The following is a 13525-nucleotide window of genomic DNA, read 5'->3' as shown; positions in this document are numbered from 1 at the left end:
TTGACTGGAAAAGCCAAATTGCTCTGAGGATCTTGGTAGAGGTGTTTGGAAGATTGTGTTCAGGGCTGATTTTCTGAAGCTAGATTTAGCAATATCTAAACCGATGTAAAGTATATTTGTTTAGAACATTTCCCCCTTAAAACTGAACTAATGGTGTAACGTACTTCTTGAAAAAACAGTTCAGCGATAAACTAGCTCACTGGACGCAAGCTAATGGCAAACTGTGATTTCTAGTCATCTCTTGTGTGAATCACTGTTCCCTGGGAAAACACAACAGGACACAAACTACACGGGAATACGAGAATTTGCCTGTTTAATGTACTGTGCCTGGCAAATAGTAGGTACTCATTGAAATTTTACTGAGGGGCTGGACAGTAGCACAGTAAAGCCAGTCTTTAAGACTGAACCAGATGGGAAGGTTCCAGGTTCAAGTCCAGAGACCTCCCCGCACACAGCAAGAGTATACATGCCCCTGATTTAGGGATGGCTGAAGCTGGGGATGAACCACAGCATGAAGACTCTGTTAGGGGTGCTGTCTGACTGTTTTTCTTCCTCTGTCTTGCTCATAGAAGAAAGGAAGAAAAAAAAAAAGAAAAGAAAAGCTTAGAAACTTTTTTGTTGAATGTATTAATAAATGAAAGTGAGTTTCTTAAAGGTTAATACAATTTGCTAAATATTGTTAAGAACATAAAGGGAAGGACCAGCAGTTAGTTAATGGCTATGTGGCTGGGATCCCCTGGAGGCGCACACAATTTGAGTCCTGGACCCGGTGACTTAAACTCAAGCCGGGCCCGTGTGCACGTGTGCCCAAGATCCTAAGAAGAGAATGGAGGAGAAGGGATTACGGTGTGGCCATCCCCCCTGGGGGATGATTTCTCACTTTCTATCTCTCTGCCCCTCTTTGTCTTTCTGGCGAGCGCATGCGCCCTATAGCAAAAACCTCTCCAAAAAACGAACATAGGCGGAAACCCTATTTATCAACTATTTATTGATGAATAGTTTCCAACACCCACTGCTGCCTATTATAGACTAGCAATGTAGGGATGGGGGGGGATGATGAGACCAGATGCCGAGTGACTTGCATAAAGTCACATACCATTTTAATAATAAAGCGGGACCAGAAACCCTAGGCTCCCTGAATCCTAATACAGTCTTCAACATACCACTCATGCATAAGCCAACAAACACAAAGAGGCCAAGGAGGTTACTGACTTCGTTTGTATAATGTCAAACTCGACTCTTTCAGAGCACAGTTGTTATAAACTGTAAACTCATCTTTGAGAGTTTATGACATCTTGGCCCTGAGCACAACCCTTGTGCTCATGAATTTAATGAGAGAAGAGACAGGCCATTGACTCTTCCCCTGTCCTTCCTGACGAATGCATCGGCCTTCTCTCCATAGGGCTAAATTAAGGGTCAGGCTGCCCAGGCAGCAGCCCTTGACGGTAGGCTGTTAGAAATGTATTGGGAACATTGATCAGGATGGAGAAAATGGTACGTATCAGAACTCCTCTTAGAAAAAGTGTGGTTTATGTTAAAAGAAATGCTTTTTCCAAGTCACTTGAATCCCTTACATCTATCTCCTCCTCACCAAAGAGCAAATTTAATGGTGCTAAACTATCATCTTATCTAAAACTGTGAGTCTTGATTTCAGCAAGCGGGTGGGTTTAAGAAGAAAACTTTGGCGCCAAAGCTGAATGACAGCAGAGAAAACATTAAGTATAGACGCAGGAACCCTCCTTCTGCCCTTTCATCACAGATCTCGCCCATTTCTCTAAACCAGACTGACAAAACTTTAAAGAAGCACTGTTTAAAGGGAGATCAGGTTGTTCATTTTCCCGGGGTGGGTTTGGACCTCAAACAGACTCTAGTGTTGCTCTTTATTTAGGCCTGGGATCTTGACTATGTTAATCCTTTCAGACTCACTTTCCTCATCCAGTTAATAGGAATGGCAACTTGTCATAAATTTAAATGAGACAGTATAGTGTTTTAAAAAATATTGTCAGAGTGTTTGGCACACCAGGACTCAATACATATTATTTAATTAACTAGTAAATAATTAGTGAGCTGATAAAGATTAGTGAATGCTAGTAATCATCTGAGACGATTTATATGAACCTTTATGAGGGTGACAAACATGAAGGATATCTAATTGGCCTTGCGAGTAGTACATGCAATGTTAAAGGAAAAGTCTGAGCCCAGTTAAATGTAGCAGAGTTTAATTGAGCAAGAGATAGTTTCTAGAACCCAGCAGCATTTCTAACCAAGTAATTCATAATGCTCCACCCCACCACACTTGCCAACTTAGATTTACTACTGCAGGAAAGGAGGGGACATACCAACCAAGGAAGTTACATGTATACTGATATGATTGACTGCAATGGGTGATGGCTTCTCTATCAGTCAGCAGCTTGTGATTGGCTAGAGTTCAGTTGCACTGATTGGCAAAGGCTCAGTTGCTAAGTTACTAGGGTATACCAAAAGTATACCCTAGTAAGGGTAGTATACAACCTATTTATACATCTAGCTAGTTGAAGTTTGGAGTATATGGAAGTTGCTTTGGGCCAAATTACTCAGCCAGGTATGTAGGTCCACTTAGACCAATTTAGTTCACATTAACAACAATGTGTGTAATATTTCATTGATAACTAAATTAAATGTTTCCACTATATTTTTTCCAAGCAAAAAATGAGAACAAGGTCAAGTATTCTTAAAATAATCAAACATGGTATCAATCACATTCATATATGAAACTCATATTGCATATATGAACTGAAATTTCACAAAATCCCAGAGTCTCTCCTTAGAAAATAATAACAGTTAAGTCATAAACTTTCCATAGCTTTCATTGATATCTCTATTTTAAGTTTCTTTCTTTCTTTCTTCTGAGAGAGAGAGACCCCAGCATGGTCTTCATGTCTCAGTCTACCTCCAGCCCCAGCCAGCCAGGAGCACAGGTATGCACTGCATCTGGCATTTATAGGGAGACCTTGGGATGTGAACCTGGAACCATCCTATATGACTTAAGAATTGCAAAGTGTTGAGTTACCATTGACATCTTCTAAGAAAATATCAGTTCCTTGTAAACATATAAAGACATGCTTTTACCATGCCAAACTCAAATAAACACACACAAATACATATAATAATCCCATAGTGATATATGAACATTTTTGTGAAAATTATTTTAAATGTAATGGTAAATCCTGTGTAGCAGTAGTTGTATTTAGGCAACTTAGAAATACAGAAACAAAGAAACAGTTGGGAAATAATCAGATTCATCCAGTTGACTGACATGTATCATGGAAACAAAAATATGTACTGCAGCAGGAAGTAGTATCTTTATCTTTCATACTCACATAGTTCTCCGATCCTGTGTTTTAGCAGATGTTAGAAAATAGACCACACGTGGTAAATTGGAAAGAACATTGGACTAGGACTCAGAAATTCAGCCTGCTGATCTTAAGATGGTCACCTTACTTTCCTGGAGTCTCGGTTTCCTCATCTGTGAAATGGCTATCAAAAGTCTAGTCTTGTTTATTTCATGAAGACGATCTGCTCCCACTCCCTCACGTCACACATGAGAAAACTGAGTAGTGAAGTGACTCTCTTAAGGTCACATAGCTAATCAGTGACAGAATCAGGACTAGAAATAAAAAAGTCTTTTGAAGACTAGGACTTTCTACAGTAACAAAGCTGCCATTGAAGCAACAGATAGGAGAGTGCTTTGAAAAATGTAACATAAGGGTTTTGTTCAGTAGAATGATTATGGAGTCTATCTACTAAATCACAATCAAGGTCATCAAGTGGCAATTAATTAAGAAATGCCTTTTGAGACTGGACCTGTACTTTAGCAACAGCCATCTCTCTTTAAAAAAAAAAAAAAATCAAATACACTCAGTTCCATTTTTCAACAAAGACACAAGAAGTAAACAATTAACTGAATTAATTCAGACTCTGAAGTGGATTTTCAAGGACTTGACTTGCCCAAGCTAGTTTTCTACAAAGCCTAAATTAATCAGATAATTGCTAATTCTCCCCTTTGTTTTGTGCTGAGGAGAGTTTGTATTTGTTAAAATGAACTGAGCAGCAGAATAAACAGTCATTAAAATTTTTTTTAATCCAAAACCTAAATGAAATGAGCAAGTTCTGAAGCATAGTAAGTCTATAGGCATCTTCTCCAGTCATTACTTGAAAAGCTTATTTTTCTTTACCTGAATGTGAATGTTAATATGCTTTGCAGTTTAAAGAGAACTTTTTAAGCAAACAAATGAAAATGTAAAGAACCTAAACTGATGCAGAATATCATGACCATGATTCATTGCATTGTTGTGGAAAAAAATGTAAATGCTCTCCTAATATTACTAAAAACAATAATCTTTTAGATTAAATTCTTACTGATTTACTTTTAAAATATAGTCAGTTTAGCATGGTTTTAAGTAATCTCCACTTAACAACTTCCAAAGTTTTAAGATTAAGCAAACAATGCTAATTACCCTCCTACTATCTGGAGGAAAGTTTAGAAAGTAATTTAATTAATTGGCTCTAAAAATTAATTACATATGAAATGAGACTCATTAGACCTTTCCTGTTTCATCAGAATTTCAGACTAAAGAATAACTGGTCTTATCATCTATAATTTCTTTGTAGTTTGGCTAGCCTAAAATAGACTATTATGATGATAATTCAATATTTTGCCCAAATAAGTTTAGGACTACAATATTAAAACAAACCAGTGGGACCATGAGCTTACTTTTCCACTGTGTTGAGTTTCTGCTTTCAACTTAAAAGTTTTACTGGGTGTGTATATACATCTTTGACTTCACAGAAAAGTAACAGTTAACTTTCAAATTTAGTACAAGAACATAATTTGGTTTTGTCATATTGGGCATTAACTAAAGTGAAAATGTGACTAACATACTTGATGTAACATAATAACTGTTGATTACTCAGATAGCTTTTATAAACAGTTGGCAAATTTTAACTTACAACAGCTGTCAGTATAAATTTAAAGTAAATGTTAATTTAGGAATATTAACCTCGTGTATGTTTCTGTAAATAAGGCTTGGGTTGTTTCCAAAGGTTACAAAAAAATCACCGGAGTACTTTTAGCCAAACTTGTGCAATTTTACTCTGCTTTTAAATTCTTCAGTTTTACACATAAAAGGCTTTAATCATACGTGAATGCCTTTCCAGTGATTCCCTGGTGTATACCAACTGCATAAGGAAATGTATTGGATAGATTTACATCCTGGAGGTGAGAGAATAAATAAACTAAAGAAACAGTATTACCAAAGATGCATTTTACTTTTATATATGAGAAAACAAGGAAAGCACTGGCACCGAGCAAAGTTCCACTGACTGTTTACTAAATAAAGGAACCTGTAAATACTTAGAGCAATTATAGTTTACAGATCTCAGGGACTGAAGCCCTGGTCGCATGCTAAAGTTAGCACTGCTCTGTTTTGTCCTGTTGGAACAACTCATTTCTAAGAAGAATTTGCATAACAGATTGCAAACGTTCTTGTACAAAACTACTGTTTACGTCAAGTATCATATTTACTCTGATACAAACGTGCAGCATAATGTAGTACTCAACTATACCGATGCGTATTTTTCACTGATCAAAGCAATCTTTTTCTTTGAACACACACAAAAAGTGCAACAAAACATACAACGCTGTACCTGCAACGTGCTGAGCTCTTTCCAGTACTCACCCTTCCAGAAAGTTAGTTTCTCCTTGGCAACACTTCTATGCCAAATGCTTCTACCTTCCCAAAAAATGTGTGTCAGCACAAGCCCAGACGAAACTTCCAATCCAGGAAAATAAAATTAACCGTGCAGATCAAAGGCAGACGAGCAGGGAGATGAAATGCCTGTAATCTGATCGGTGATCAGTTGCTGAACATCAAAGGCAGGGCTGAGTTTATATATCTGCACGGATATCAAGAAAGTTCACTTTCAGCAGGTAGTTCCCCTCCCGCCTCCCAGGCCACACATTCTTTTGTTAAACATGGATCACATCGTTTTCCTCCTCTTTTTCTTAACGAGGCAGTGTTGGTGGTTCTCCCGAGCTTGGGTTGAGTGGCTGGATCTGTAGCTTTTTTGGTTCCCAAGCTGTGTTGTGGATTGTGTGTTGGAAGCTTTTCCTAGTGCCAGCGGGTTCTGCTTTATCCCTTTCATCTCGCTGAACTGCAGATCCCATGACATCATTCAGCGCCGTGGGACTGGTAGGAGAGCTATAATTCAGCCTGTGGGGGAGAACAGCTCAAGAGAAGCCAGGGTTTGCCTGATTTCTAATCACGTTAGACTATTGTGCCTCACAGAGGACACTTTCTGTTATCTGTCTCCCAGCTGGAAGGCGCGGCAACCGCTGTGGGGACGATTCTTGGGTGATAAGATCCCTGATGGATGAGGGTTCCAAATGCCAGCGTTTAATTGCCTCTTCCCTTGATAAAAACCACCACTTCCCATAAAAGGGTGGGTGTCAAATATCCAGAATAGTTAAACAGCAGTATAAAACCTTTCTGAAAAAATACCCAGGGACATGGCCAGATGGACAGGATTACACTGCAAAATTTTGTTTTTGTTTTCAGTATAAAAAGCTTATAAGGATTTTAAGTGAATCGTCTTTTCCTTGAAATGGGAATGGTTAGGATTTGACCAGCAGTCAAATAGTGGTGCTTTAATTAAAGTAATTAAGCGGCAGATAATCAATAGTTCATCCCTCAGATATCTGCCAGCTTCTCACTTATCTTTGGCAGGGAATTAATCTTAGACTCCATCTTAGTTTCAGATTCTGAGAATGACATTTTCAAATGTCTGTTTCTTAGGCATAAGTCATATTTCTTGAACGTTTAAAATTTCACCAGAAGCTGCCAGCCTGTGACATGGTGTTTCAGAGGCTGGATCCCAAATGGTCAACTGCAGGGTTTGAGTCCCAAAACCTGGTGGCTTGAAAAACAATCCGGGTGTGTGTACATGCATGCCTAAATTCCCAAAAGGAGAATGAAAGAAAAGGGACTTAGGTGTGACCATCCCCCACAGGGGCTGCTTTCTCACTTTCTCTCTCTCTCTCTCTCTGGTAAGCTCATGTGCCCTCTGGCAAATTAAAAAGTTTTTATTTTTTTTAAGGCAGAAAAGAATTATATAGAGGAAAATGACTACCCTAGGATTATCCCAGAGCTGCGCTCCAGACCTTTTAGAGCTGCTTTTACCAAACTCATACTTTGAACTCTTAACTCACCAAAAATGTGAAAATGAGTCTAATTCTCCATATTTTAAAATCAAACCTATTGCACATTATTTAGATTTTTAAGCTATATTTTTCTTAATGATGGCCTGTCCAATGAAATATGACTATTTTATTTTCAGCATTTCATAAAGTAGAAGAGAAGAAGAAATTTCACCTTCATTTATAATTCGGTCTATTGCGCATTTCTGAATTCCAGACCATTCTTTCATTGGATGAAGGAATGTTTTCTATTTTATAATGGAAACTTACCAATTTTTGAAAAGTCAACTAAGAAATATTTTAAAGCAAAACTTAGAGGACAAGAAAATTTAGTTTCTTTTTATATAACTTCCTTCTGTAATGGGTTTTATCTCATTTTTTTCCTGGTGTGATATTTTAAAATGTAGTTTATGATGTATTTATTTCCAGACTTCTATGATTTTTGAACAAATTTTAATAGCAAAATATTTTGCTTGAACAGTTCCTTGGTTCAATTTAACATTTAAATAGTCCTGTGTCTTTTTCACTGTTTCCTCTATAACTTTTCTACATCATTTCCCAAAGATGCAAAGAGCTTAGTGTTTGAACTGGCAGGTACGATTCTTCCTGATTTTCTTTCAGCAGACCAGGAGAATTCATGACACCTGGACGCCACATCATGTTTCCTGAGCTTGTTGAACTCATGAATACAAAGAAAAAGTTTACAAGAACACGCTATTTCCAAGAAGGCATGTTCCCATTTCTTCTCTGAGGTAGTTCAATCCTAGCACCTTGGATCTCTGCATGGGATCCATGTTCCACCAACCTACACTGAAGAATCGAGTTTCCTGGCATATGGATGCATGAAATCATGAAAACTAGACCCTTTGTAAGGTTCTTCAGAAAAACAAGTAGATCGTGTATCTTTATATGCAAGGTCTTCAACAAGTTGGTGGAAAGTGCATATTATGAGAAAACTATGCATGAATTTCAACTTTTTTGACCATAATAAATGTCTACGTTAATTCCATTTTTTTTGAGAGTTTTTTCACTATAGGGCGCGTGCGCTCGCCAGACAGAGAGAGACGGAGAGACAGAAAGCGAGAAATCACCCCCCAGAGGGGATGTCTACGATGCAATCCCTTCTCCTCCATTCTCCTCTCGGGATCTTGGGCACACACGCACACGCGCCCGGCGTGGGTTTTTTTTTTTCTCCAATTTATTTATTTGCATTCATTCACTGTACATCATTACAGCATACAAAATGAGATTTTCCATCCAGAGTACACTGTATATTGTCTCAATCAAGCACATCAACAAACATGTTATTATTAGCAAATGATCTTCCATTTCTTGTTTTCTGTATGTTTTGCTTTTTTCCCCCCATCCTTGGTTCCCTATCTCTTACCCTCTGCCACCTCCTGTTCTCCTCCCACACTGTCTCTGTTATCTATGTTTGCTTTCTATACCATTTTCCCCCCACATTTTATTGAATCACCAAAGACCCTCATTAATCCAAATACCCTCCTAGCAAACACATGTGACACACACATTTCCATGAGCACAAGTCTAACTTTACGCATCCTATAAAGTAGCACCTAACTGGGGCTACATATCCTACTGCAGTCATTGAATAGATATATTTTGTTTTCCTGAAACTTTTTTTTATAACTCAATTTACATTCCTTCCCTAGGCATCATCACAGCCCACAAAATGCGATCTCCCATCCAGTATAGTGACTCAATCATGCACATTACAAAAAAAATAATTTCCAATTCTAGTTGCTAGAATTATTTCCACCCCTCTTTCTGACCCTCTGTCCCTTCCCACACTCCTCTCACACCACCTCCGGTGTCCAAAACCGGCGTGGGTTTTAAGCCACAGGGTCCGGGACGCAAACCACGGTCGACTACGTGGGAGTCCAGCGACAGCCATTATGCTAACTGCTGGTTCCCTTAATTCCATTTTTTTTTCTGTGCGCTTTTGACATCCTCTTATAGCATTCAACATCAGTAGGAACAGGTAAAGGATGGAATGAGGATTCTTGTTCCACTGAAAGCTTACAGGAGGCATTTGAAAGCATGCCCTCCACTGAAAACCAGTCAAATGATTCTCAATTTGCATAAATCTCACTGAGAAAGATTTGTTATTCACAATACTTCTGGCCATGCAATATCATCTGCAATGGAGGAGTTCATTCACCAAGTTGCTGATAATTATTTTCAGTTGGTCTTTTTGAGGCCAAGAGCCCTCCATGTGCAAGATGAAAGGAGCCGAGGTTAGGGCCCTGTCTGTCTCCAAGCGCAGAGTGTGGCTAAAGGGCCGCCTGGAATGAGGAGTGACCTCCTGACCCTGGCTCATTAGCACTGTGCACAACCAACTGAGCCTCCTTCATTGTGAGATGCTGCCTAGATCATCATTTCTACATAGCATGATAGAGGGAGCTTCTGCAAAACCTTTCTCTTTCCCCTCCAAGAAGCTTAAATAAGTGAGATTAAATCGGATGCTATGGCAATAAGACGTACGCCACTACACTCTAGCTAATTATCTGTTTCAATAACACCAAGTTGCTTGACGATTTCTAATGCCAGTTAGAAATTACAGTATATTGGCTTTTCTCACTGTCTTCACCAAGTTGCGTGTCAGCCTCCTGACTGTGTCATGGGGCTACACAGAACCAGATCCAGAGTGAAGAGCCTGAAGCTATATTTCAAAGCACCTCCTACACTGAGAAACGTCTCTTGTTCATATTCAGGAATGGAGGGGCTCCCTGATATTCTTGGTGGGGGTCAGAGTCTCATGTCACCTCCAATTGTCACTGTGTACTGTTTTCTTCCTTTATCTTTTTGCCTTGACAGGTAGATCACATACATTTCTACAATTTAAGATGTAGGTTCAGGTAATATGCTATTTTTTTCTGTCAAGTTCCAAAGCTTTTGGAATTCTAGAAGTCTTCTTTTTAAAAATATCTATTTACTATGTCTTCCATGAGAGAGAGAGAGAGAGAGAGAGAGAGAGAGAGAGAGAGCGCTAATGCCATGCTTCATCCCAGCCTCAGCCAGCCCTACATCGTGGGTGTTGGTGTGCCCAAAGAGGTCCCTGGATGTGAAATTGGAACCTTCCCATGTGGGTCAGCCTTATAGAGCATCACATTTTACCACCATGCCATCGTCCAGTCCCTAGAAGTCTTTTCTAGTGTTATATCTTTCTTAAACTTCTTGTTCAGAAGAGACATCCTAGATTGTATCACATAAGCACAGCTTTATTTTATGTTTGGAGGAATAAATTTAGAATTTGTTTCTTTTAAATGCTTTTTATTTTGGTGAAGTAGTTCAATGTCATGGAAGGAATATGGTCACTCGGAATCAGAAAGGCCTGTGTTCTAATCTGATTATCTGTCATTTATAATAGCTTGAGCAAATTAAACTACCTATCCTTATTGAACTTCATTTTCCTAAACTGTAAAAAGGACATAACACTTACCTCATTAGGGTTGTTGAGACAATGAATGTACGTGGAGAACACCAAACAAGAATAAACCTTCAACAGAAAAGGTAAGTTCCCTTTCTCTGTGACGATTAGGACCCAGAGAAATGGGTCAAATCACTGTGGCTCAATACCCCAAGGGGAGGGCAGGCTGTTGCACAGCTTCCAGAGTCTGGCTCTTCTGAAGCCAAGGTAAACCAGAGGATCTGAAGCCCTCAGGGTGCTGGGGGCACTTTTATATGATCTGAGATGCCTTATGTCACCTGAGACCACCTTGTGTGTGACCACAAAAAGAAAATGGTTCAAGCTTGTTACGGGTTGAATTGCATCATTCCAAAGTCTTGTGTTGAAGTCCTAACACCCAATTCCTCACAATGTGACTTTGTTTGGAAGTAGAGTGTTTACTGAAGTAATTAAGTTAAGGAACCAGCAGTTGGCATAATGGCTGTGTCGCTGGACTCTCATGTAGTGGACCACTCTCATGTAGTGGACCACAGTTCGAGTCCCGGACCCGGTGGCTTAAACTCACGCCAGGCACATGTGTGTGCATGCCCAAGATCCTGAGAGGAGAATGGAGGAGAAGGGATTGTGGTGTGGCCATCCCCCCGGGGGATGATTTCTTGCTTTCTGTCTCTCTGTCTCTTTCTGTCTTTCTGACGAGTGCATGCGCCCTATAACAAAAAACTTCTCCAAAAAAAGAAAATTAAATTAAAAAAAATTTAAAAAGAGTAATTAAGTTAAAACATGGTCATCAGGGTGGGTCCCAATCCAATATGACTGATATCCTTATAAAAGGGAGAGGTCTGGGTCCAGACCGGGTGGCACAGCATTAGTGCAATGTCTGCAATGCTGGGAGCCACATGGAAGTGTGGGGTTTGGTTCCCAGGTTGACCTGTACATACCAGGTATCTCTCTCTCTCTCTGTCTCTCTCACTGTGTGTGTGTGTGTATGTGTGTTCCTATTAAAGAAAGAAACTTTAGGGACCAGCAGTTAGCGTAATGGCTATGTCGCTGGACTCCCCCGTAGGCGACTGCGGTTCGCATCCCAGACCCAGTGGCTTCAACTCACACCGGGCGCGTGTGCATGTGTGCCCAAGATCCCGAGAGGAGAATGGAGGAGAAGGAATTGCAGTGTGGCCATCCACCCTGGGCAGTGATTTCTCGCTTTCTGTCTCTCTCTGTCTGGCGAGCACATGCACCCAAAAACCTCTTAAAAAAAAAAAAAGAAACTTTAAATAAAGGAAGTAGGGTGTAATTATGCACAAAGACAGATACACACACAGGGAGAATGTTGTGTGAACATGAACAAGACCATCTACCAGTGAAGGGCAGAGTCCTGGAACAAAGTCTTCCTTCACAGCCTTCACAAAGAAGCAACCTAGCTGACACCTTGATCTTGAACTTCCAGGGTCTGGAACTGAGAGACAACAAGTTGCTATTGTTTAATAAGCCTCCAGCTTTGTGGTACCTTGCTATGGCGACTCCAGGACACTAATACAAAGCCATTATCCAATAAATTCCTAGGAGGTACCATTCGCATATTCCTACCTACTTGAAAGTACACCCTCCAGTCTGCTTCCCAAAATACCCCTTCTACTCTGGTGGACATGCCCTGCCTGGGCTGGACTGCTTTCCTCCCTAGTGGGCATAAAGTTCCTTCCTTCTCCCCGTAGGCCAAGTTTAGAAACAATGTGGAGTAAGGCAGAGTTTTACTGAAAGTCACCAAAGAAAACTGAGAAAGATTAAAGCATACTTTCTAGCTCTTATAAATAAAGTTGTTGTGAATATTTGTGTACCAGTCTGTGTGCAGCTTTATATTAAAGCTCTTACTGTTAAGCAGATACCTAGAAATAAAATTTCTGAGTTGTTTGTTATGTTTAACCTTGTGAGAAACTGTCAAACTGTGTTCCAAAATAATCACATCATTTTATATTCCTGTTCTTAATAACATCTAGAATGGTTATTCCTTTCCAGAAGGCCTTCAATTTACTTTGCTCAGATCCACCAAAGGAATCACTGTCTCTGGCAGCTATAGCCTGACTAAATGTATTTCTTAAGTAATAAGACTTGAAAGTCAAAACAACTCCTTGATCTATGAGCTGTAAATGGATGTTATGTTAACAGGCATGGAAAGAATATTAATATTCTTGTACATCTCCATCAGGGCTCTTAGGTGACCAGGTGCACTGTCAGTGAGCAGAAACATTTTGAAAGGAATCATTTTTCCTGAGCGGTAGGTCTCAATGATGGGCTTAAGCTATTTAGTAAACCATGTTGCAAACAGATGTGCTGTCATCCAGGCTTTGTTTTTCCTTTTATAGGGCTTGGGGATAGTGGATTTAGCATACATCTTAAGGGCCCTAAGATTTGTTGGGAAGGGTAAATGAGTGTTGGCTTCAACTTAAGAGTCTCCACCCATATTAGCCTCTAATAAGAGAGTTAGTCTATCGTTTGGAGCCTCGAAGCCAGGCACCAACTTTTCTCTTGCTATTCAAGTTCCAGACAGCATCTCCATCCTAGCATAGAGCTGTTTCATATATTTTACATTCATTGAGTTAACTCTTCCTCTTTTCAAGTAGATCAAGTTTTGACCTATATCACTTTTCTTTGCTCCAAAGTTGTAACATTTCTTGCAAGACAGGTCTATTGGCAATAAATTTCCTCAGTTTTCATGTGCTTGCAAAATTTTATCCTTTACTTTTGAAGAATAATTTTGTCAATACAGGATTCTAGGTGATATTTTTTTTTTTCTTTTTACACTTTAAATATTTTACTTCATTTCCTTCTTGCTTACATCTTTTTTCTTTTGAGAAATCTGGTGTGAT

General features: G+C 39.4%; 1 protein-coding gene across 1 annotated transcript in view; it reads right to left on the bottom strand.

Moving 5' to 3' along the window:
- The window catches only part of TNFRSF19 (TNF receptor superfamily member 19), a 109848-nt gene extending 104062 nt beyond the window's left edge, over window positions 1-5786 (bottom strand). The window contains exon 1 of the mRNA XM_006159525.2: window positions 5718-5786. The gene's annotated coding sequence lies outside the window, so the exon portion shown is untranslated. The remainder of the gene's footprint in view (window positions 1-5717) is intronic.
- Between the last annotated feature and the right edge of the window lie 7739 nt (window positions 5787-13525).

Source organism: Tupaia chinensis, unplaced genomic scaffold (genome assembly GCF_000334495.1).
Source record: "Tupaia chinensis unplaced genomic scaffold, TupChi_1.0 Scaffold000634_1, whole genome shotgun sequence".
NCBI lineage: Eukaryota > Metazoa > Chordata > Mammalia > Scandentia > Tupaiidae > Tupaia > Tupaia belangeri.
Note: the sequence above shows the minus strand (reverse complement) of the source record. Positions and strands in the feature narration are given on the sequence as shown.